This window comes from Rhodnius prolixus, unplaced genomic scaffold (assembly GCF_049639745.1).
Source record: "Rhodnius prolixus isolate KJV_2025 unplaced genomic scaffold, Rpr scaffold_9, whole genome shotgun sequence".
Lineage (NCBI taxonomy): Eukaryota > Metazoa > Arthropoda > Insecta > Hemiptera > Reduviidae > Rhodnius > Rhodnius prolixus.
Window position 1 is genome coordinate 17,491,987 of NW_027411604.1, and position 24,610 is coordinate 17,516,596.

Genomic DNA, 24,610 nt, shown 5'->3' on the forward strand with positions numbered 1-24,610 from the left:
TGGCGGGAAAAAGATTTTATTCAAACGAGGAGGTGATTGCAGAAACGAATGGATATTTTTCAGACTTGGACAAATCCTATTATTCGGAAGGGATCAACAAACTAGAGCAGCGTTGGACGAAGTGTATAAGCCTAAAAGGAGACTATGTTGAAAAATAAAAAAGGTTTACCCCAAAAAATTAAGTAGTTTTTATTTTTGCACGGACTTTTCAAACGACCCTCGTACTCTATACTTTAGGAGTGAGGCGCGTAAAGTCAAGCAGAAAACACGAAATTATACTCATTTCATTTGAACTAGAAAACAAAAATTATTAAACTTATTAATGAATATGTGATATTCTAATAATTTAACAAATTCGTAAATAAGTAAAATCTTGCAAAGAAAACAGTAAAACATGCAACATGCAAGTTTAAACATGTGTGAGATTTGCTCAGCTGCGTCTATGTGGAATGATTTGGGGATTTAGAAGCTCGGGGATGCTGAGAAACGGTTTTTACAGGGATTTTTGTGAGCTCCTTTAGACTCATACCGTAAGGCCTAATATTTGAGATGAAATTATCATTTTTTTTATTTATTTATTTAAAGCTCCGGTGGTGCTCCTGTCCACCTGATCCTCTTCAACAGCAATCCTCTTCCTTGTACAGAACTGGTGCGCTACCTTGGGCTCTTTATAGGACAAAAGACTCACGTGGAACCCACATACTAAACTTAAAAGACAAGCAATGACGAATCGTGCGAAACTGCTTTACAAACTACTTGGACGACGCACCTAATTACCCTTAGAACACAAACGCTTAATGTACAACACTATTCTCAAACCTATGTGGACTTACGGACTAGAGCTGTGGGGTTCAGCCAAACCTACGAACATACGGACTGTGCAGGACATTTCAGTCAAAACTACTCTGACAGATAGCTGATGCTACTTTCTATGTGACTAACCTCACTCTTCACACCGACCTCAACATTCCCTTCATAGACCAACTCGCCAAGACTAAATACCAAAAATTCCATACTGCTCTCTCGACTAGCTCTAATCCTCTTGCACTGTCTCTCACCTCCTCTGACATTTCTAACAATCCTCCTTGCCGACTGAATCGCCAGTGGCCCCGCGACTCCCTCGCAGTCTGAAGGCCTAAACATCATATCCTGTAGAGAGTGCTACCGTTGGGCAGTTTCTTTCCTCTTGCCTTTCACGCGTCCATTTATCCTTCATTCTACATATTTACTTATTGTATATTATATTATACAGAATGTAAATAACGAAATAAATTTTTAAAATAATATTATTTAAAGCTTGTCAATATCTATGCCTATTGGCGCCCGAAACTTTTTTTCAGTGCACTGCCGGTCCCCGCAAAGTGTTCTCTCGTTACAAGCAAAACTATACGCCACCTTACAGTGAGCTGAAAGAAGCTCCTAGAAAGAAAAAAATCTAAACACCATCAGCTGGATACGAACCCATGATCTCCGCGTTAGGATCTAGTATTCGCTAAATAAATATATTTCTGCGAAACAAGTGAACATTGAATGAAAGGAGATTTTTAACTGATTTGTGTCACTTTTAATTAGGGAGCAAAACTAGATGAAGGTCATAAACTTTGAATAATAATAAAATTATCATAAATATATCATTTACAAAAAGTTTGGTGGAGGGGGAATAGTAAACATAAATATAGAAGAAAAATTGGCCAAGTTTGTTGCTAGTGACGTAATACTGACCATGACCTACCTTAGAGGAAAAAACTAGCCTACCGGATGTTCTACTTTAATTCATATTCATTGAGCATTTTTATTTGAATTAGTTGGTATTTGTAATGTAATAGCTGTAAATAGTATGTAGCATTAAAATATGCTACATAAAAATATGTTTCATTTAAAGAGTATATCTATTTAATACCCCCTTTATTTGTGGCCGTGTTTAAGAAAGGTAATATTAGAAAGAGAACATACAGACGCGCCACAATATGTGTTCAAGTGAGCGTAAAAGTAGCTGTAGTAGGTAAATTAGTTAGAAATAATGAAAACAGACCGACCGCTCATCTCTATTGCCATGTTTACAACTAAACTACCAATTACAACACTCTTCTTTAAAATTATTTACATTTTGTATTCTACACTCTTTTTTTTGTTTACTAAGTTTTATTTCTTTAGTATTTAAATAGATTTATTACGTAATAGTAATTGCTATGATTTAGTAGTTTATTTTCATTTAATGGTAATTAATATGAATGTAAAGTTACTGGAACAATGTTCCAAAGATGTTTGATGATTATTTATGTACACAGTCCTAGAGTTTATGATTTGTAAATTACAAATAAATACACATAAATGCAATTAAGTTTTCTTAATTATTGATGTTAATATTATTTGTAATTTAAAGAAAACTTTGAGGAAAGTCCAGTAAATGTTTTTATCATTTTTTTTTCCTGTTTGTAAAAATCAATACTTTTTTTTTGTTTACTTCTGGTTGATTGATTGATTTGAAATTTACACCTGCAGTGTAATTGAGTTTGATGAATGGAATGTTAAGATAAGTATGAATTATTTCATTAGAATCGTTTTGTTTGGCGAAGAATTACAATGTTCAAAGGTGGTGGGAAGATAATAGTATTTTTGTCTTATTTAATTACCCAAGACCAAGTCATTTTCTGTGTGTTGTATATTCGTTAGAAAAAGGTTTAGTACATTTTTTTTGAAGTTACAAAGAAATAATTACAACAAACCATAGAAAAAGTGACTATAACAGCGATTAAATTTAACAGAAATAGTTATCAAAGGTAAGGAAAATTATCAAAACTTAAAAGGTGCCAGGTGCTATTAAAATAATGATAAGAGGTGTGTTAAGTTGGCTTGTGGGAATTATTTATATATATATAATATACAAAAACTTGGCAACACATATCTGGCTGGCTGTGGCAACTTGTCACAACAAAACAGCTGACTAAAATTTGTTTGCTTATTTATTTGTTTATCCAGTTTATTTATAAAATCATTTGTTCGCATTCCATTCAAATAATCACCTGCCCAGAAACCGCCATGTCTTTTTCCATTACTTTAATTATTGTGAACTAAGTGAAGTAATCGCCTATTTTTTCAGGTGGGGCTTAACGTTCACAACTACCAATTGGTGTCGTTGACGGAGGCGACTGGCAAACATACTTTATTGTAAATTTCTTTTATTAACCATTAAATAAAATCCAATGCCTAGACTGGGGAATCGAACCCAGCACCACAATACATATTAGCTTCGCAGGTCTCGCCTCTTAACCGCTCGGCTACCGTGGCGCCTTAATTATTGTGAAGTTAACTAACCATTTATTTTCAAACTTGAATCTTTTACTTAATATCTAGTTGCCACTATTATCACCCATACAAAAAGCAATCTTTGGCGTTGCCCGAGTAAAGAAGTAGCAATTGTATAAATATTGTCATTTAATTTTTAAGACTAACCAATAAAACTTTCCCGATAGAATCGATAATTTGCAAGGAAGAATGGTTTCGGTCCTTAGAATGCACGATTTAATGGAAGTAGATAACTTCTAGCAAAACGATTATTCTTCCAGTTTTGGAAATTCTCGAAATAAAAAGGAAGTATTTCTCTGTAAGATTACATTTGAGTGTAATGTATGGTTTTATAAACTATATGAAGTTGGTAATTATTAAATATGACTCAAATTTTTTAAAATTAAAGTGTTAAAACTGTCCGGTAGGAGCAGTTGTTTAAGGGCTGTTCGTCAAAAACTGCACGAATAAGTGATAATTTGTTTCTCTTTTTCTATAAAATTCCCAAATATTTACGAGTTAGAACCTAAGCATTCTGGTGAAATGAATTTTTATATGATTCGATTCTGGGCATTAATTACATTATTTCAGGACAGTACGTAGTTACTCTTTTGGGTAAACACAGATATTACGTTAGAAAGCAGGTGTAAAGATACACAATTTAGCAACATAACGATAATACGAGTAATTGACGTGTAACTGGGCAAGACTAGTTACAAAATGGAATGAGTGAAAAGGCTACAAGACATGTGAAGACCGTTTTTCAGCCAAAATAGACCAGACATTCAGTACAAAAAAACGATTGCCATACTGAGAGACTAACAGAGAATTGGGTTTAAAACAGATGGTGGCCACCGTCTATGCTAGAGAGATGCTATAAATTCATGAGATTAACAACTGCTTCCTAGTCAAGTTATTGTTGCCAACACAATTTAGAGCACAATTACTCATTGAAAACCTTGGAGTCAGGACTGGTAACAAATTTTCGAAGTTTTTACCGGAGAGTGTTAAATACAGTACTGCCAACTTAGGGTATCCTAATATACGGGCAAGAGAATCATGTTATTTCAAGTGAAATACAATATAGACGTGATTATAATAATTTTTTTATTACATTTTTAAAAAATTTGGAATCGTTTATTTTTTACCAATCCAACGCTAGAGGTTTCCAAAACGAGATAGAATACCTGAGAGGTGGGGACTAATAATGGCCGAAGATGTTGCCTTGAAAAATTGAATTACGATTTCTTTTTTAATTAACTGTAAAATATAAGCAAACAGTTCTAGTATGTGCCACGGTTTTCTTAATTTCAAGATAGCTTTTTACAAAAAAATAAACTAAAATAAAAATTAACTAATTATTTTGCTAATAAAACAATTATTCCAGATTGGATTAAATCCAAATAAATGAGTAATTGTGGCGCCACTATTATTTCAGTCCACTAAAATTAATGGTATGATCCAAATTAGGCGGGTGCCAGTTAGGGTACCGTGCGTTAAGTCCATTGCTCCTCGTCAATCGCTCTTGTTACCCAATTAAAGAACCAAAAGACCGTCTTTAGAAATATATTTGTTTTTCCCCAAAAAATTAATAAATTAAAATCTATAAAGATCGAAAAAAGTTGAATTGAATTCGCCATCTTCTAAAGCAATTCCTAGGTGAATTTTCAAGAATATCTTAAGTAGGTAGTTTACTAGAAGCAGGTATTCTATGTTTCTAAATAATAATAATAGTAGTAGTAGTAAGGGAAGGGATTAGCTATGAGGTTAGCATACTGGACTCCCACGCGGAGGTCCCGGGTTCGAATCCAGCGGCTGACCCTTAGATTTTTTCTTCCTAGGAGCTTCTTACAGCTCACTGTCCGGTAATGGACAGTGTTGTCTGTAACGAGAGAACACTGTCCGGAGGCCGGAAGTGCACTGAAAAAAAGCTCCGGGCGCCAATAACCTTAGATGTTGACGCGCCTTAAATCATTCAAAAATAATAATAATAATAATAATAGTAGTAGTAGTAGTAATAATAATAATAATAATACTAAACGTCTAGACCAGAGGTCGGCAACGCGGCGCCCTTCAATAAATTTTAGTGCGCCCTTAAACTATTGTTAATTTAGACAAGAAATTCAAAACGTAAATTTTAAAATTCCTTGAATCTACTGTACGTCAACGGTGACGCGCTTACGCGTTGAACTGAAATGAACTGAGCAATCATGTCAGTAGTAGTCAGTACACAAGAGAGCATAGATCAAGAGAGTTTGTCACAGGTTTATGCCATCCCTATTATGGACTCATCGAAAAGAAAACGTACTTATTATTTCAATGCCGAGTGAAAAAAAGAGTTCCCATATTGCTGATATGATTAGCGCAGTTAATTCTTTCAAATGTAAGTTGGAATTGTTAAAAGCGCATTTGTTGAAAAATTCCTTGTCTCACTTTCAAAATGTCAAACGAATAATTGAAAATTAATTTAAATTTGAGTGTTGATGAATTTGACACTACATCGTACATAAAAACCATTGATACATTAATAATCGAATTTTCCTCGAGATTTCAAAATTTTCTACCGTTAGAATCAGTAATTCCATTTTTCGAAAAATAGTTGGCGCCCGCCATGAATTTTTAATTTAGTATTTCACTCTTTAAATTAAAAACGTTGCCGACCTCTGGTCTAGACAATAACTATATTAAGTAAGATGTGGAAAAGGATTCAAAATTCTCACTAAAAAGAACATCACAACTCCGGAAAAATCTCTACAGAAAGATTTTCCATAATTTTCTTTGCAATTACCAAAGAGATTTACTTAAACGAGGGCTAAACGTATGTAAAACGTCCATCTACAGCTTGGTTTGAAAAGTTTTGTTTGAGAATAGGCTGTGATCCTAAAGATGCAATCATATTAGTATTCTTTAAATAGTAATGTTTTATTGAAGTGAACTTGTGCAATATTGAAAATATTATAAAATAATAATAATAGCAATCATAATAATAGCAATAATAATAATAATAATAATAATAATATAATAATAGGAGTTTCTTACAGCTCACTGTCCGGTAATGGCCGGCAGTGCACTGAAAAAAAGCTGCGGGCGCCAATAACCTTAGATGTTGACGCGCCTTAAATCATAAAAAAAAAAGTAATAATAATAATAATAGTAATAATGCTAGTGTTCACATCAGATTGGGTTTAATCTTGAAGTGAGGAAAAAACATTTAATTATGGATTTTTTATGTTACGTTATTCCAGATAGTTAATTATTAATATTATTAATTTAATTATTATTAGTTAATTATTCAAGATTAGTAACGCACCACAAACAGGAGGCAGATGATTATAATCTTAAAGATATTGTCACTTTATGTTGAAGGTAATAACATTTTTTTAAAAAAATCATTTGAAGGCATTTTAAATATAAAAATAAACTTTAAACTAACATTAGTTACTAAATAAGTTGCCAAAATTTACTGACTTCACTGTCACGTTCATTTGAAACAGTACTCATTACCATTTTACCATTTAGTATGGCAGTCCTTCATTCTAAAAACACATCGAACATTTTAGACAGGGTCGGTATGCGTGAAAGAAATATCTCTTAGGTCCGTCCCCTAGTGTTCTACAGTAGTGTTTCTAAACCTTTCGATAATGTTACAATAGTTAATGGTTCGCGATGGCGTTTAAAGAAGATTTTAACGATAATGATTTTTGTCTTTTTTTATTCATAGAATAATAAAGAAATAATACTGCCTTTAATAGAACCGTACATATAATTTAATTAGAAATTAATGGAATTTTAGAGATTACGAGGGTCGCTTGAAAAGTCCGTGCAAAAATAAAAACTACTTAATTTTTTGGGGTAAACCTTTTTTATTTTTCAACATAGTCTCCTTTTAGGCTAATACACTTCGTCCAACGCTGCTCTAGTTTGTTGATCCCTTCCGAATAATAGGATTTGTCCAAGTCTGAAAAATAGCCATTCGTTTCTGCAATCACCTCCTCGTTTGAATAAAATCATTTTCCCGCCAGCTATTTCTTCATATTGGGGGCAAATAGTAGTCCGAGGGAGCCAAGTCTGGAGAATAGGGGGGTTGTGAAACGAGTTGGAACCCTATTTCCATTAATTTTGCGACCACAACTGCTGAGGTGTGAGCTGGTGCGTTGTCGTGATGGAAAAGGACTTTTTTGTGGGCCAATCGTGGGCGTTTTTCTTGCAGCTCGGTTTTCAAACGGTCCAATAACGATGAATAATATGCACCTGTAATAGTTTTACCCTTTTCCAGATAGTCGATGAGGATTATTCCTTACGAATCCCAAAAGACAGTCGCCATAATCTTTCCGGCCGAAGGAACGGTCTTCGCCTTTTTTGGCGCAGATTCCCCCTTGGTAGCCCATTGTTTAGATTGTTCTTTGGTCTCAGGAGTGTAGTGATGTATCCATGTTTCATCCACAGTGACGAAACGACGCTTAAAGTCCTGCGGATTCTTTTGGAACAGCTGCAAACCGTCCTTGCAACACTTCACACGATTTCGTTTTTAGTCAAGCGTGAGCAATCGCGGCACCCATTTTGCGGATAGCTTTGTCATGTCCAAATGTTGATGCAAAATATTATGTACCCGTTCATTCGAGATGCCCACAGCACTAACAATCTCACGCACCTTCACTCTTCTGTCATCCATCACCGTATCATGGATTTTATCAATGATTTCTGGAGTAGTAACCTCAACAGGGCGTCCAGAACGTACAGCGTCACTTGTGTCCATATGGCCACACCGAAAATTTTGAAACCACTTATAAACTGTTCTAATCGAAGGTGCAGAGTCACCATAATGTTTATCAAGCTTCTCTTTAGTCTCCTCAGGCGTTTTGCCTTTCATAAAGTAGTGTTTAATCAACACACGAAATTCTTTTTCGTCCATTTTTTGAAAATCACTCGACTTCCTCGATTCAAACGAATGCCAAACACAAAGAAATTGACCGATCTGGCTGAAACTTGGTGTGTGTTCTTCCAAGAGATGCTACTAACTAAACATAACCTCGATACGCGCCAGTAGTGCTATCTCTCTGACTTTGCACAGACTTTTCAAACGACCCTCGTAAAAAAAAAAAATTAGAAATAAAGTTTTAAAAAAGATGAAGGATCTGCCTAAATTTTTATTAAAAATTCAGGTTAAATATATTATTAACGTCAAATGGAAAAGCTATAAAATTATTTTTCATTTGTAAAACTTATTTACCTAAAAGAGGATTTTCAACAATTTGTCAATAAATTTATAAAACGACTGAATGTTAGTTCAACAATGAATTTAGCTTTTTATTAATTTAAACAAAAACCTATAATTTAATGGGAAATAAGCAACAATAACAAAGCCATAAAATATTTATGTGGCATTTTTATTTTCTTAATTCAAATTTAAAGTATTTAATAAATGTAATTCAAATTTTTCATCATTTTCTTTAATAGCCTATTTTATTTATTACTATAGTTAGTCTTGCATTTTTACTCAATTTGATTGTTTATTCAATCATCTTCTCGGCTATAAAATTAAAAAAACCAACTATTTAAAAGCTTATTTTTTAATAAATTTCATTTTTGATGAAGAGGGAAAATGGATTTCATTTTACAGTTCGTGGATTAAGAGGGAATAACGAGTATTTTTTTTTTTTTTTTTAATCTTAAATTGGTAATTGAAATGTGATTCAGATAAATGTAGATATCAACTTGACACTATGTGACAAATGTGTGTTGTTTGAAGAGTACAAAGCAACGTTACCGATATGGGAAAAAATATGCTAATATTTAATATTATTTTTCATATACAGGGTGAACCAGTAAGTATTGTCCATAGGCCTACTGTGTGAAGTACATCTAAAGTGGAGTTCAATGACGTATTGGCCAACTTCATATTTTCCACCGTTCTTGAGTGACGTCACTTTAAATTTTTTTTTCTAAAATCATTACTTTTTTCCTAATAAAAATGTTATTACTCAGAAAGTTTAAGTCCGAATTCGATTCTGATGACACGATTAGAGAGACAGATAAATTTTCTAAAAATTGATAACATTTCAAAGCATAAGTTATTCTCCAAACAGCCTCAATCTTCCTCCGGATGCTGGAAAAATTAAAATTAATCGAACTTTTTTGAAGAAAACTCATTAGGCCCTTACGTGATCATTATCAGACCTAGGTGCTGGCACTTTTTAGTAAAAGTTTTCCTTGTTTAATGGGCTTTCAAACGGTATATCATTTTCCAGGATTCTTTTTATCTTTGTATGAGAAATTACGTTTGTTTTACAAGAAAACGTGTTCACAAGCACTCAAAAGTGTTAGTTTATCAAATAGTTTAAGTCATTGAAAACCCTTTTGGATGGACCAATAGTCAATTTAATGTAGGCTGTCATAAAATAAGGAAGTCAAAGGTTACAAATTGCACTTAAATTTATTTATTTATTTTATTTATTTATTTATTTATTTTATTTATTTATTTATTTATTTTATTTATTTATTTATTTAATTTATTTATTTTATTTTATTTTTTTAATTTATCTGTCTTTCTAACCGTGTTATCAGAATCGAATTCGGACTAAAACTTTCTGAGTAATAACATTTTTATTGCAAAAAGTAATGATTTTAGAAAAAAAATTAAAAGCGACGTCACTCAAGAACAGTGGAAAATGTGAAGTTGGCCAATACGTCATTGAACTCCACTTTAGATGTACTACACACAGTAAGCCTATAGACAATACTTACTGCTTCACCCTGTATATACCTTTAATTAAATTCTGAATAATTTCTTTTTATAATTTTTTGGTTGAATAGAAATGATGTATTGCTTATTACAAAATCATGGTTTAACTGAACTCTTAAATTATAAAATATAAGTCTAAGGCGCCATGGTAGCCGAGAGGTTAGAGGCTCTGACCTGTAAAGAGCTAAGATGTATTGTTGGTTCGATTCCTGGTCTCTGGGCCTTGGATTTTATTTTAATGGTACAGCACCTACTTGGTAGTTGGACGTAAAGCATGCCTGAAAAAATAGGCAATTACTTTACTTTACTTATTATAAGTGTACTACTAAACAATTGAGTAGCGACACGACTTCAGTGAAGTATGTTGGGTCATGCGGTCAAAGATAGTTGGAAAATGCTGCTCTAAAATATCTTTCGCTCATTAATAGATCCTAGTGATCATCTCCTGTTCCTCTCCACAGCATCCTTCATTCGGATTCTCACAAAATCTTTCATGGTTATTGCACCAATACTGGCGATAAATCAAAAACAGTTCCTTCTAATTGAGATCGGATTTAAAACGATGTAGTATAAGGAATAACTCAAATGAATGCGATTAAGAGTTAAGAGGGGGCACCCGCATGTACGAGGGTCGTTTGAAAAGTCCGTGCAAAAATAAAAACTACTTAATTTTTTGGGGTAAACCTTTTTTATTTTTCAACATAGTCTCCTTTTAGGCTTATGCACTTCGTCCAACGCTGCTCTAGTTTGTTGATCCCTTCCGAATAATAGGATTTGTCCAAGTCTGAAAAATAGCCATTCGTTTCTGCAATCACCTCCTCGTTTGAATAAAATCTTTCTCCCGCCAGCCATTTCTTCATATTGGGGAACAAATAGTAGTCCGAGGGAGCCAAGTCTGGAGAATAGGGGGGATGTGAAACGAGATGGAACCCTATTTCCATTAATTTTGCGACCACAACTGCTGAGGTGTGAGCTGGTGCGTTATCGTGATGGAAAAGGACTTTTTTGTGGGCCAATCGTGGGCGTTTTTCTTGCAGCTCGGTTTTCAAACGGTCCAATAACGATGAATAATATGCACCTGTAATAGTTTTACCCTTTTCCAGATAGTCGATGAGGATTATTCCTTGCGAATCCCAAAAGACAATCGCCATAATCTTTCCGGCCGAAGGAACGGTCTTCGCCTTTTTTGGCGCAGATTCCCCCTTGGTAACCCATTGTTTAGATTGTTCTTTGGTCTCAGGAGTGTAGTGATGTATCCATGTTTCATCCACAGTGACGAAACGACGCTTAAAGTCCTGCGGATTCTTCTGGAACAGCTGCAAACCGTCCTTGCAACACTTCACACGATTTCGTTTTTAGTCAAGCGTGAGCAATCGCGGCACCCATCTTGCGGATAGCTTTGTCATGTCCAAATGTTGTTGCAAAATATTATGTACCCGTTCATTCGAGATGACCACAGCACTAGCAATATCACGCACCTTCACTCTTCTGTCATCCATCACCATATCATGGATTTTATCAATGATTTCTGGAGTAGTAACCTCAACAGGGCGTCCAGAAAGTTCAGCGTCACTTGTGCCCATATGGCCACTCCGAAAATTTTGAAACCACTTATAAACTGTTCTAATCGAAGGTGCAGAGTCACCATAATGTTTATCAAGCTTCTCTTTAGTCTCCTCAGGCGTTTTGCCTTTCATAAAGTAGTGTTTAATCAACACACGAAATTCTTTTTCGTCCATTTTTTGAAAATCACTCGACTTCCTCGATTCAAACGAATGCCAAACACAAAGAAATTGACCGATCTGGCTGAAACTTGGTATGTGTTCTTCCAAGAGATGCTACTAACTAAACATAACCTCGATACGCGCCAGTGGTGCTATCTCTCTGACTTTGCACGGACTTTTCAAACGACCCTCGTAAATCTAAATCCGGTGCCAGCTAATAGTGTATCTTACCACTAAGCTGAACTTTAATTACTCTATTCCCCCAGAATTTTGTGACCTAAAGTGGTTTATAATCCAAAAATGTATTGAACAAAAGTTTTAGATTTAGAAGTATGCTAAGAATACCAAGTTTAATGAAAATCCAAAAAACAATTTTTGAAAATATTATAAAAAAAAAACTGAAAAATCGATTTAATAAAGTCGATTCCCAGTAAGGGGCTTTTAGTTTCAGTTTTAGCCGCAATAATACAATTAAAAGTCTTAATTAAAAAAAGAAAAACACAAAACAGAGAAATAAATAAATAACTAAATGGTTAAAATAATAGTTTAAATTTAAAATTAGAAATGAATCTGTAGTAAAATTAATATGTTTTTGCAAACGAAAGTATTAAATATTTTCAATGCGGAACTCAGGTGCAACACTGTTTGCCAGACATACGTGCACAGACGTTATTGGTAGTTAGCCAGCAAGTTAAAAACTGTTATAATTAGCAGTCACTAATAGAGTGCCTTCCTCACTATCTGTAAGATGACCATGTATTATACGTAAGGGACAATTTGAAGGTTTTTGAGGTATTGGAATCAATGGATATATATATCAATGGATTTATTAGTTGTACATCTTAAAAATTAAAAACTTAGTATCATGTAAGGTGAGTAGATTTTTTGCTTTTTAATTATGGCAAGTCCTAGGGAGTATTAGGGCATTGGTAGCCTTGGACTAAAGTATTGAAAAATTCATTCATTTTTTCGCTATTTTATTCTCATGTTAAAGAGAAAATGCAGTGTTCAGAGAAAATTGATTATCATCAAGGAGGTACTCAGATGGTTGAAAGAAAATACTGTATTCGAGTAAAAGGTTATATCTGGTCCCTAGGAGCTGCCAAATGGAACCATTATTTATTATTATTATTATTATTTAATTATGGCGCGTCAACATCTAAGGTTATTGGCGCCCGGAGCTTTCTTCAGTGCACTGCCGGCCTCCGAACAGTGTTCTCTTGTTACAGACAACACTGTCCATCACCGGACAGTGACCTGTAAGAAGCTCCTAGGAAGAGAAAATCTAAGGGTCAGCAGCTGGATTCGAACCCGGGACCTCCGCGTGGGAGTCCAGTACGCTAACCGCATAGCTAATCCCTTCCCTCTGGAGCTATTATTATTAAATTATTAGTTTAAATAAATAGGCTCAATTAGTAACAAATTGGTAATTAATTTTTGACCTTTACAGATCTTATTCTTGGCTAAATTTAAAGTTGATGTGTAATTAGTTGAATTTATAAATGTTTAACATAAGCTACAACTTATAATTTGTCAAAATCTGAATTGAGTTCAAAATAAACTAATGGCGACCTTCTATAACCTAATTAAAGAGCACTATAATTGTACCATCCTACTTTTGAAAATATTTCAATTGAATAAAATATATATTTATTATAGATGCAGTATTCAATACAATAGTTTTTTTAAAAAAGGGATGAGTACTTGATTTTCATTCAGAGTTCGAATCCAGCAGCTGATTAGAATTGAAAAGAAACAGGATCAGAAGAAGGCTATGATAAAGTATTTGAAAAGAAAGATACTTTTTTGAGATTGGATTTGGATGTAATTTATTATGACCTCTCTTTCCTCAGCAAACTTCTCCATTCTCAAGTAGACCTTCTTTCTCTAATTTCTTTTAATATCTCATCCCATACTACACGACATTCTTCTACATTCTAGGCGTCACGGTAGCCGAGCGGGTTAAGAGGCGAGACCTGCAAAGCTTATTTGCATTGTGGTACTGGGTTCGATTCCCGGTCACTGCCTTGGATTTTAATTAATGGTTAAATGAGTAATAGTAAAGTATGTTTGCTAGTCGCCTCCGTCCACGACACCTAGTAAATGGTAGTTGGACGTTAAGCCCGGCCTGAAAAAATAGGCGATTACTTTACTTTACATTCTTCTCCATTCAATGTACCGTACTGCAAGCATAATTACGTTTTTTACTTCCCTATCTTTCGTATGATGCGGTCAGCCAATCATTTTAACTTAGATTTCTTTAAAATTATTTGTATTGTACGAGGGTCGTTTGAAAAGTCCGTGCAAAGTCAGAGAGATAGCACTACTGGCGCGTATCGAGGTTATGTTTAGTTAGTAGCATCTCTTGGAAGAACACACACCATGTTTCAGCCAGATCGGTCTATTTCTTTGTGTTTGGCATTCGTTTGAATCGAGGAAGTCGAGTGATTTTCAAAAAATGGACGAAAAAGAATTTCGTGTGTTGATTAAACACTACTTTATGAAAGGCAAAACGCCTGAGTAGACTAAAGAGAAGCTTGATAAACATTATGGTGACTCTGCACCTTCGATTAGAACAGTTTATAAGTGGTTTCAAAATTTTCGGAGTTCCATATGCCATATGGGCACAAGTGACGCTGAACGTTCTGGACGCCCTGTTGAGGTTACTACTCCAGAAATCATTGATAAAATCCATCATATGGTGATGGATGACAGAAGAGTGCTAGTGCGTGAGATTGCTAGTGCTGTGGGCATCTCGAATGAACGGGTACATAATATTTTGCATCAACATTTGGACATGACAAAGCTATCCGCAAGACGGGTGCCGCGATTGCTCACGCTTGACCAAAAACGAAATCGTGTGAAGTGTTGCAAGGACGGTTTGCAGCTGTTCCAGAAGAATCCACAGGACTTTAAGCGTCGTTTCGTCACTGTGGATAAAACATGGATACATCACTACACTCCTGAGACCAAAGAACAATCTAAACAATGGGCTACCAAGGGGGAATCTGCGCCAAAAAAGGCGAAGACCGTTCCTTCGGCCGGAAAGATTATGGCGACTGTCTTTTGGGATTCGCAAGGAATAATCCTCATCGACTATCTGGAAAAGGGTAAAACTATTACAGGTGCATATTATTCATCGTTATTGGACCGTTTGAAAACCGAGCTGCAAGAAAAACGCCCACGATTGGCCCACAAAAAAGTCCTTTTCCATCACGACAACGCACCAGCTCACACCTCAGCAGTTGTGGTCGCAAAATTAATGGAAATAGGGTTCCAACTCGTTTCACATCCCCCCTATTCTCCAGACTTGGCTCCCTCGGACTACTATTTGTTCCCCAATATGAAGAAATGGCTGGCGGGAAAAAGATTTTATTCAAACGAGGAGGTGATTGCAGAAACGAATGGCTATTTTTCAGACTTGGACAAATCCAATTATTCGGAAGGGATCAACAAACTAGAGCAGCGTTGGACGAAGTGTATAAGCCTAAAAGGAGCCTATGTTGAAAAATAAAAAAGGTTTACCCCAAAAAATTAAGTAGTTTTTATTTTTGCACGGACTTTTCAAACGACCCTCCTATAAATCTTTATAATAACCTCTAAAAGGTAAAATAAAATGCTAAAGCCTAATTATAAACATGAATATAAAAGTTTCGTGACCGTAAATTATTCAATTAAAGATTCAAACTTGGCGAGGAATCGGTCAAATAAAGAACAACTCGTCTTTTTTGCCAACGTTTCGACAAATATATTGTCTTCTTCAGGGCCTGGATATTACAAATACACAAATACAAACAATTTAGAGAATCAGTAACATAGAACATCAGTAAAAAATAAGTAATATAAAAGTGTTTATTATTATTTTTTTTTTTTTTTCTTTGGCGCATCAACAGCTGAGGTCATTAGCGCCCGGAGCTTTTTCCAGTGCACTGCCGGCCTCCGGACAGTGTTCTCTCGTTACAGACAACACTGTCCATCACCGGACAGTGAGCTGTAAGAAGCTCCTAGGAAGAGAAAATCTAAGGGTCAGCTGCTGGATTCGAACCCGGGACCTCCGCGTGGAGTCCAGTATGGTAACCTCATAGCTAATCCCTTCCCTTTATTATTATTATTATTATTGTTTCTGTAAATTGGATTTTTGATCCGTTTTTTATTTAAAAATAAAATAAAAATAAACTCGAAAAAGTAGTCGAAGAATTTATCTACCCATAATTTGAAAACTGATAATAGGAAAATCAGTTTTATCCCGCATGGAAGGGTATTAATATTTAATATTTTCCTCCCTGTGTTGATTTTAATTTTTCAAAGATTTCCAAAAAGAAGGTCAATATGTAAACCCTCCACTTTTAATATAATTTTTCTACAGTCTTAAGGTGTTTTGTTTTCTTTAATATAATTTCGGAGTCCCATAACTTCTAAAAATTCATTTCATTAAAGGCCATGCCCAGAATTTAAATATCACTTTATCCAGAAATCCAAAAAAAAAAATTAGACAAATCGGTAGACAAAAAGACTACTACTAAAATTTTATAAACTGTAACATCAGTAAAAGCTGCTGGGAATCGCTTTTTAATTTAATTCTTGTTTTAAAATATTCAGGTACTGAAAGCACTGGTACAGGTTATAAAAACTTATTTTAAATTTCATTAACGATTTAAGCTTTAAATTTACTGTATTCAAGAGTATTACGCTCAAAAACCCCAAAACTGATAACTGCTTGTTATTTAAGTATTCATTTAATGCAAGTTTTAAAGCTCTTCAATTATTAATTAAGTAAAGCTCTTACAAAAAAAAAGGGGAATATTAATATGTCTTATACCTCAAAGGGGATCATCCCAAGCTCTCCCTACGTCAACCTATTCCTATCAAAGATCTTAAACCTAGCCTCCTCAATCTCTTAACAATCAGTCACAAGAAGGATGGAAGTTACCTACTTTGTCTTACAAACTATAGAATAGATCGGCCATGAGCTTCATTTCGTAGAGATGTTTCCTTAAACCACAATGTTCTGTGAGGGAACCAACTAAAGAGGCCAACAATACAATTCTACATCATCTCCCAACGACGTCAGACGGGCCTCGAATCAAAATTTTGGTCTGTAAACAGCCGACACAACTTAAGTATGTAAATGAATGATGTCCAAGCCTGAAAACAACATACATGCAACAAATGACACGGTAATAAGCTGATTCGAGACCCCCATGAAGGGGTAAAACACCCGATTGGGCTGGCCCAATCCAGCTTCTTGTTACCCAAAATCCCCATATGACCCAGCCAAAAATAATCTGATAGAACATTCCAACATATCTGGAGGAGAAAACACAAGAGTTTAGCGCCTCCCAACACAGACTAACCGAACAAATATAAACCTGTTTCATCAGGGGAATTGTAAGTCTCTCATTTGAAACAGAAGGTAGCAAAAACGCAGTCTGGAATACAGTGGTCCACTCCCTAAGGGGCATCACCTATTTGTCCATCAACATTCTTTTATTCACTATTTCTAACCAGCTTTGGATATTAATTACCTTTAGAGGTTGTGTCTTAAGGTCTGAAAAAATATGACTTCAACTTATAAAGTTCAATATATTGTAGTCCACCTGTATTCCCTACCTTAGCATAAACCTGTTGAAGTAAACTTTGAGGATGAAAGGAAATCCAGGATAATGGATATCATCCAAGAAATGAAAAAAAAACTTCAAATACTTTACATTCAAAATGGAAATCTAGAGCTTTTGATATGTTCAAAATAATAATTTCTCCTACTGAAACAGTAATGGCTGTAGGCATAAAAAAACAATTGGTTGGCGAAGTTACACCAAAGAACGTTCACTTCGGTTTTAAAGGAATAGAACCTTTGCTTGGTTTACAAATAATTCAATTCTAACCAAACATGCAGTATTGTTACTTAGAAGTGGGGAGAACATCTTTCATTACGTGTGACCTAAGTTTAAGTGGGAAAGGTTAGGTTCAGGTTATGAGTGTTCAAATGTGGTGGAATGTTTTGAAAAAATAATTGTAATGCTTATCAATTCATGGGTTTACTAAGTTTAAAGCACTTCCAAATACTGTTGTTGGATGACCAAATAAACTGAAATGTATGCCTCAAAAAAAGCAGTACGTAAATGAATTTGTTTATTGCTTAAATTAAAACATTAATGGCTTACCTTGACAATCTTTTTTAGGCTTCTTAAGTATATTCCCCTTACAGGACACTGTCACAATCACTCGCCTGAAATTAGAACATTTTTGTTTTAATAGACAATACAGACCCAAAGAGTTAATTGATTATAATTAATGGTATTTAAGCAAAGTTGCTTGTTTGAAAGAAATAAAGAGGATTAGATCAGCACAAGTGCAGTGATCAAAAAATTGCAGATTAAATTTATAAGGTATGTGTAATAAATAATTTATTATTAATAGAATTCTGGAATACTTAAAGAATCAAAACTGTGCATAGAAACACCATTAAAGCCTTATACAAATCCAAAATATTATTTTACAAGTTCGTTAAACATAGTTGTATGCGTTTCACTTTATAATAGAAAAATTTGCAAACCCAATAAATCATTTCTTACATTCAAAATTTAATAAATTAATAAAACCATTAAATGTAATTGTTATAGAAATAAGGTAAAAGATCTACTAAGACATATTGAATCTTAAGGCAGTTCCAATTGTTCATGAATGAAAATTTAATAAATCTAATTACTTCAAAATCCATACATTTTTTAATAATACTTTACTAGTATTAATCCTAAAATTATATTAATTCTAATCTTCTCTCTTGCCCCTCTTTACCGCATTGTTCATGCAGCATCCCAAATCCCATTAATGTTGATAATACTTAATCCCGCTATAAAAGCTGATAACTATGATAAAGATGCAATGTGTAACAGCAGTTAAATGAATTCTAACTAAAAATTATATGTAAATTGATGTTCTCTTAATTTAATTAAGTTTAATTGTACTTACGAAAACTTGGTTTACATTCATCTCCACAGATCACGTCAGACGCCATACTTATGTTATGGTCCATCAATCCGGATATCCTACTATTTCTATTAATTTATTTGTTGGATTAATTTAAATATTGTAAATTTAAATATTAAATTTTTTAGTGTTTACTCATTAATTCCTTAAAATAAAATAAAAAAGTACAATATATTAAAATTTAGCTAGAAATTAGTTGAATACATCTTGATTTTTAATTTCTTTTTGAGTAATTTAAAAAATTAAATATCAATTAAAATGTTTAATTAATTGATATAATAATAGTAATAATTGTAATTATTTATATTTTCTAATACATACTTTGTTCCAGATTCGTTGGTATTTTCTAATGACGTCATCGCCTTCTGCACTGATAAAACACTTGTACTTATATATTTAAGATCTAGACGCTTTGATTGTAAGTTGATAAATGTGTAAAATTGGTAATAAAAAACTTTTTTCTCTATAAATTTAGTGTTACCAAAATTAAATCCTCAAATGTGGTGCTGGAATTGAAACCTTCGTATAAGTACCCATAAAGTACACTGTAAGTATAATTTGATTTTGAATTTACTTATTAAGTTTTTGAGAGAATTTCTAAAATACTGCATTCAATATGCATTGTATTGTATGAGTAAAAGATCGTTAAGAAGAAAATAAATACATTGTTGTTCCTGATGTTTTCAAAGCCTGTAGCTAGCTGCAATGACAGTTATTTTACTGCGTGAGAAATTTGATCATAGTAGCGTTTCTGTGAAAATCTTTTGATAGCAAAAATTATTTGAGATTTTTTTCTCGATTTATTGTACACATATATTTATTGTATTGCTGGTGGGAAATTTTAAATAAATATAAATTTTAATAACCATTTATTGAAAAGATTGCACTAATTACGGGGAAGCACGTTAAGTCTAATTTTATCAGCGTTGCAATAATTAGAACAAAGTATTATTGCATTTAATTTACAATTGATAGCAATGCATTTATAAGTGGATGGTTTTCTCTAATGAACGCTAATTTTCGTTCTTAAATATTTTTTACTTTAATATTAAGAGCTTGCAATTCAGCTTATTGGTAATGATATGCAGATTCATGATGAACGAAAAAGCCTTTATTTTTCGATTTCAAGCATTTTTCTTTATTCATTTTGAAACCTGTTCTTGTTCTTTCTTCTCCATTCTCGCGAACAGGTAAAGGGATAGCTGAGTGCTTGCAGACTAATTTGCTTATTCTATCCTGTGAATAATTTAATTTCACTTCATTCGTTGAAATACATATTAGCTTGGTTGTTGAAACTTATTTCTGACCTGGTTAGTATGCATACGCTTGAATGTTAAGAGTAACTTTGTACACAAAAGTATTGTGAATGTGTGCTTACATTTAATGTTAGTTGGCATTGAGCTTTCAAGTATTTTCTCTATTTAGTCTGCTGTCGTTAAATAAAATAATAAATGCTATAGCTACAGATTCCATAACAACTAGAATATTTTCATATTCAAGGGAAATTTAATGTGAGCAAACAAGTTCGCTTACAACCAAAAGAGAAAATTAAAGCTGTTTGCTAACTATTTCTGTTTTGTTATAATGTGTTTTAGTAAGGAATAACTAAATGTCAGTAGCATTTCATTTTGAAACGCCCCACTGCATCGCAGCCACAGAAGACTTATTGTACCAGCCCCTTCTTAGTTCTAGTAAGCGAACCCTCCCCTCCTAAAGAGGTTGAGGACCTTCCCTGCTAGTTCTTTTTGCGCTACTATCTCCTTCGGCCTCAGCGTTCCAAAGGTTTCATAGCGCAAACGCTCGATTGCAACGCAGTCGAACAACAGGCGAGAGGCCGTTTCCTCCTCTTCCTGATACAATCTGCACAATGGTTCCGAGCTGATAAGCCCCAACTTGCGCAGATGCTTCTTGAACCTACCGTGCCCCGTGAATAGGCCTGTAATCAGAGTAATCTGATTTCTGCCCAAACACAGGGTCTCTTTGGTTCTTTGCTTACACAGCCAAGGCATCATAGTCTTGCTGTGTTTAACCCCAGGACACATCACCCAGTTCTTTTCGTGCTCCCTCCAGATCCAATCTCTGAGAGCCGCACGAACCGAATCCCTGGTGATCCCCAGGACAGTCTTCGGACCGATGAAAGGAGTGTTAGCTCCATTCCTGGCCAGATGATCAGCTTTTTCATTCCCTTCAATACCCACAAGACCCGGCACCCATTCCAACCGAACTTTGTTGTGCCGCGCCAGTAGTTCTAGGGCCTTCCTGCAATGACCAGGGAAGAGGTCATTCTGAAGGATACAAGAGCCTTCAGTGCAGCCTGGCTGTCCGAAAAGATACGAATCTCCCTATTTCTAGGTTCCATCCGCAGATTTTCCTCAGCACATATTTTAATAGCAAAAACCTCGGCCTGGAAGAACTCTCAATGAGTACCTCGGGTTTAACCTCATGCACTCCAGACCCAGTCCCACAGTCCATCTTGGAGCCATCGGTAAACCAAATGCCTCTCGTCCGGTACTGGTCCATTCAGCCCTCGGACTAATACACACCTGAAAAGGAGTCTCGAAACTGTATTTAGGACAGATACTGTCCCCTGCCATGTCAATAACCGGCCCAGGGTCGACTTTATCTGAAATACTCATATGGCCAATGCAGGAGCTGATACGCCTCCATTCTGTACGCACTGACCCTTGCCTCCGCCTGAATAACAAGCTGAAGCGGAGGCAACCCCAGCAGTACCTCCAGCGCAGCAGTAGGGGTACTACTAAAGGCCCCCGTGATCATCAAACAGGCCAGTCTCTGCACCCTTGCTAGAGCCTTAATGGCCGTCTGTTGTTCAGTCTTCCTCCACCACACCACTGCACCATAGGTGATGATCGGTATGACTGAACGTGTGTAGAGCCAGTGGGTCATCTTTGGGCTAAGACCCCATGTCTTCCCACAGGTTCTAGTTATTCCACTAAGAGCCTGTTTAGCCCTTAGTGTAACTCTATCTAACTGCGCCTTCCAAGTGAGTCTGGACAATACCCAGATACTCCCAACAAAACTAATTAGGCAATTTAGATCATGATGCACATACGTTTACAGTATGCCTTCTTTATTAACACAAATCTATCAAGAAATGATGATATCGCCTAATTTTTTTCTGAAATGTTAACAATTATTGGTTAACAATGTTAACACTCTCTAAACTTACCAATTGTTTGTATCTTTTTTTTTTATAACCATTTTGGGGAAAAAAAAGAAAAGTAAGAAAAATTGAACAGTTTTCAGGCAAATATAACAATTTGGTGTGAACACTCACACGATTTTCTCTCACCTATGTTTACCTAGGGTGAAGGGACCAGTAATTGACTGCTTAAGAAAAAATTCGAGTTTAAGATAGAATAACTTCCGTTATTTTGACTCCAGGTGTATTTTGTAAAATTGTACCGCTCCAGTAGGATGTATTTTATTTTATTAATATTTTAAAAGCAGTAAATTCGATCTTTATGTCAACCAAAAATAATTTTTTTTGAAAATATGTCAATGACCCAGTAATTGACATACCGAATTTTCGGTGGAACCAGTGTTTGACATGGGGTGGGACTAGTAATTGACATACAAATATATTCATGAAACGACATAAGGTATGCATTCAAAATCACTTTTAAATCTAAATAAATCACTAAATCACCTAAATCACTTTTTCAATTAGATTTATAACAAAAATCAGTCTTATTCATAATTCATTACAATCAGTTTTTAAATAGGCAAACCTAAATAATCTAATATTTTTCAACGTTACCCTTTTTTATGCAGTTTTTGACGATCAACCCTAACACAACTCTCCTACTGGACAGTTTTAATTAAGTCCAAACCAAGACAGGTAATTTGAATAACAGCCCTTACTTTCAATAGTACCAAGGAGATATTAGCTAACTTACTTGTTAGATCGCACACAATGTCTGTCGGCTCGCTTTTATCTCTTTCTCTCCGCTCTCTTATCCTTTCAAGTTTCCGCTAAATATTTTGTTACTTAAACCTTTTTTTGGGAACTTTTTTGGTTCTCACTTTACCAAACTCTCTACTTCCGATTAGACTATGTGGTCACATCCTTGTTTCATTCATTCCGCCTATAACGCTGCTACCGATCGTATCTACGCGTCTTTGAGTTCGAGTTGTTGGTGCCTTCTAGTAAACCAAATTTCTCCTACACTTCCCTTCTTTTGGAGCGCTTCGCTAATATTTTCCACAATCTGTGCTGCCAGTGTCATTTGCTTCGAAACCAAACTATCTGAATGTAAGTCATTCTTACTTTCTGCATCTATTCAGTATTTTATTGTTTATTATTACTGAGTTACCTCTTGGGCACATGTATATATACATTGTGTGCACGTTCATCGCGCCCCGCCACAGGTTGTAAGCATTCGCACTTATAACAGTAATAAATAAATGAAACGTCAATGAAAAAAAAACTAGATTAAAAAATATATATCTGTTATTGACTCTTTAACTTGGAAAGGATAGGTATTAATATACACATACCTACAAATAAACCACTGATATTCACATAACTAGGTAACCAATTGACAAAAATATGTGTTACTAAAATAGGCACACCATAAAAGAAAAAATGAATGAAAAAACAAAATATTTTTTCGGAATCCATAAGGAAATGAACATCATAATATATCTTATGTAATTGATAATTAGCCACTTGAAATCACAAGCCATTTGAAAACCTCACACATCAACGGTTTTATTAAATTGGTAACGTTCTCCATAAAGTAGTACAGGGCGATCCAACCTTCACGTGTTTAGAAATTAAAAATGGTTTTCATACCGATTTCATTTTTTTAAAATACAGTTTAGCCTATTTAGCCTATGGGATGCTATATATTCGTCTTCGGTCAAAATGTCTGTCAATTGGTAAATACAATAGATCTTACAATCTTTTTTATGTTATTAATGTGTAACATCACAAAGTCACCAACTCTCCACGTATGTTTGATTTCGCACCTGGTACTTCTCTTGAGGAAGCTTCACTTTTCCTCTGGCCGTTTCCTTTGAAGGAATTCTATGGTTTAGCCATTTCCTCCCTTTCTTCTTTGTCATGTGGCTAGGACCCAAAACTGAGGGAGAATGAGAGATTTTCCAACTCCGATAAGTGGGCGTCGTTTTTATCAATCACGTAGGCCTCGGAAGCTGTTCGGCGATCACGATTATTCCAGTTTGTTGTTCATAGATTGTTGTTCTCTACAGAATAATCATTCTGCATGCCCTCTTGAAATAAGGCGTACATTTGCTAATTCATTAATTTAAACATATTTTGTTGGAAGTTTTACTATTTATTTTGCCGATTTTTATCAATGATTTTATTTTACAATGTATTGAATTTTTAATTATAATAAAATTTATCAACCTATCTTATCATTTTCCCAGGAAGTCAATCACTGGTCTCAAACAAAAAAGCTGTAGGACTAGTAATTGACATACATGTCAATTACTGGGCAGATTGCCGTTTCAAGGACCAGTGATTGACAGCCCAATTTTAATCCTCAATGCTTCTTATAATTAAAAAAAAAACTACATAAATGAAATCTACAAGTAATACTAATTATAACAGAACATTGATAACCTCACGAATATATGAACAAATAAACGAAAAATAAGAAAAAAGAAAAATTATTTTCTTATCAATCCTCCTTAGCAACGGCTTGTTTTTTCCTTGATTTTGAACTTTTAACACAAATAACCTTCCACTGATACCAAGGAACCTTCCAATAATTAATTTTTTTCTGGAACTGCTGCCCAAAGGCTTCTTAATAACGAAACTGAAAGAATCACCACTAAAAACGGCTCATATCCCTTATAATACCAGTCTATTTCTGGT

The 24,610-nt window shown here is 34.6% G+C and overlaps 1 long non-coding RNA gene across 2 annotated transcripts; it reads left to right on the top strand.

Annotated features, from left to right (window-relative positions):
* Window positions 1–17,453: 17,453 nt before the first annotated feature.
* On the top strand, window positions 17,454–19,211 carry LOC141454325 (uncharacterized). Of its 2 annotated transcripts, none has more exons than XR_012458628.1 (3): window positions 17,454–17,865; window positions 17,934–18,140; window positions 19,073–19,211. It is a non-coding gene; the product is annotated as an uncharacterized lncRNA (long non-coding RNA). The 2 variants fall into 2 exon arrangements; XR_012458626.1 differs by having other exon boundaries at window positions 17,483–17,846.
* Window positions 19,212–24,610: the final 5,399 nt, after the last annotated feature.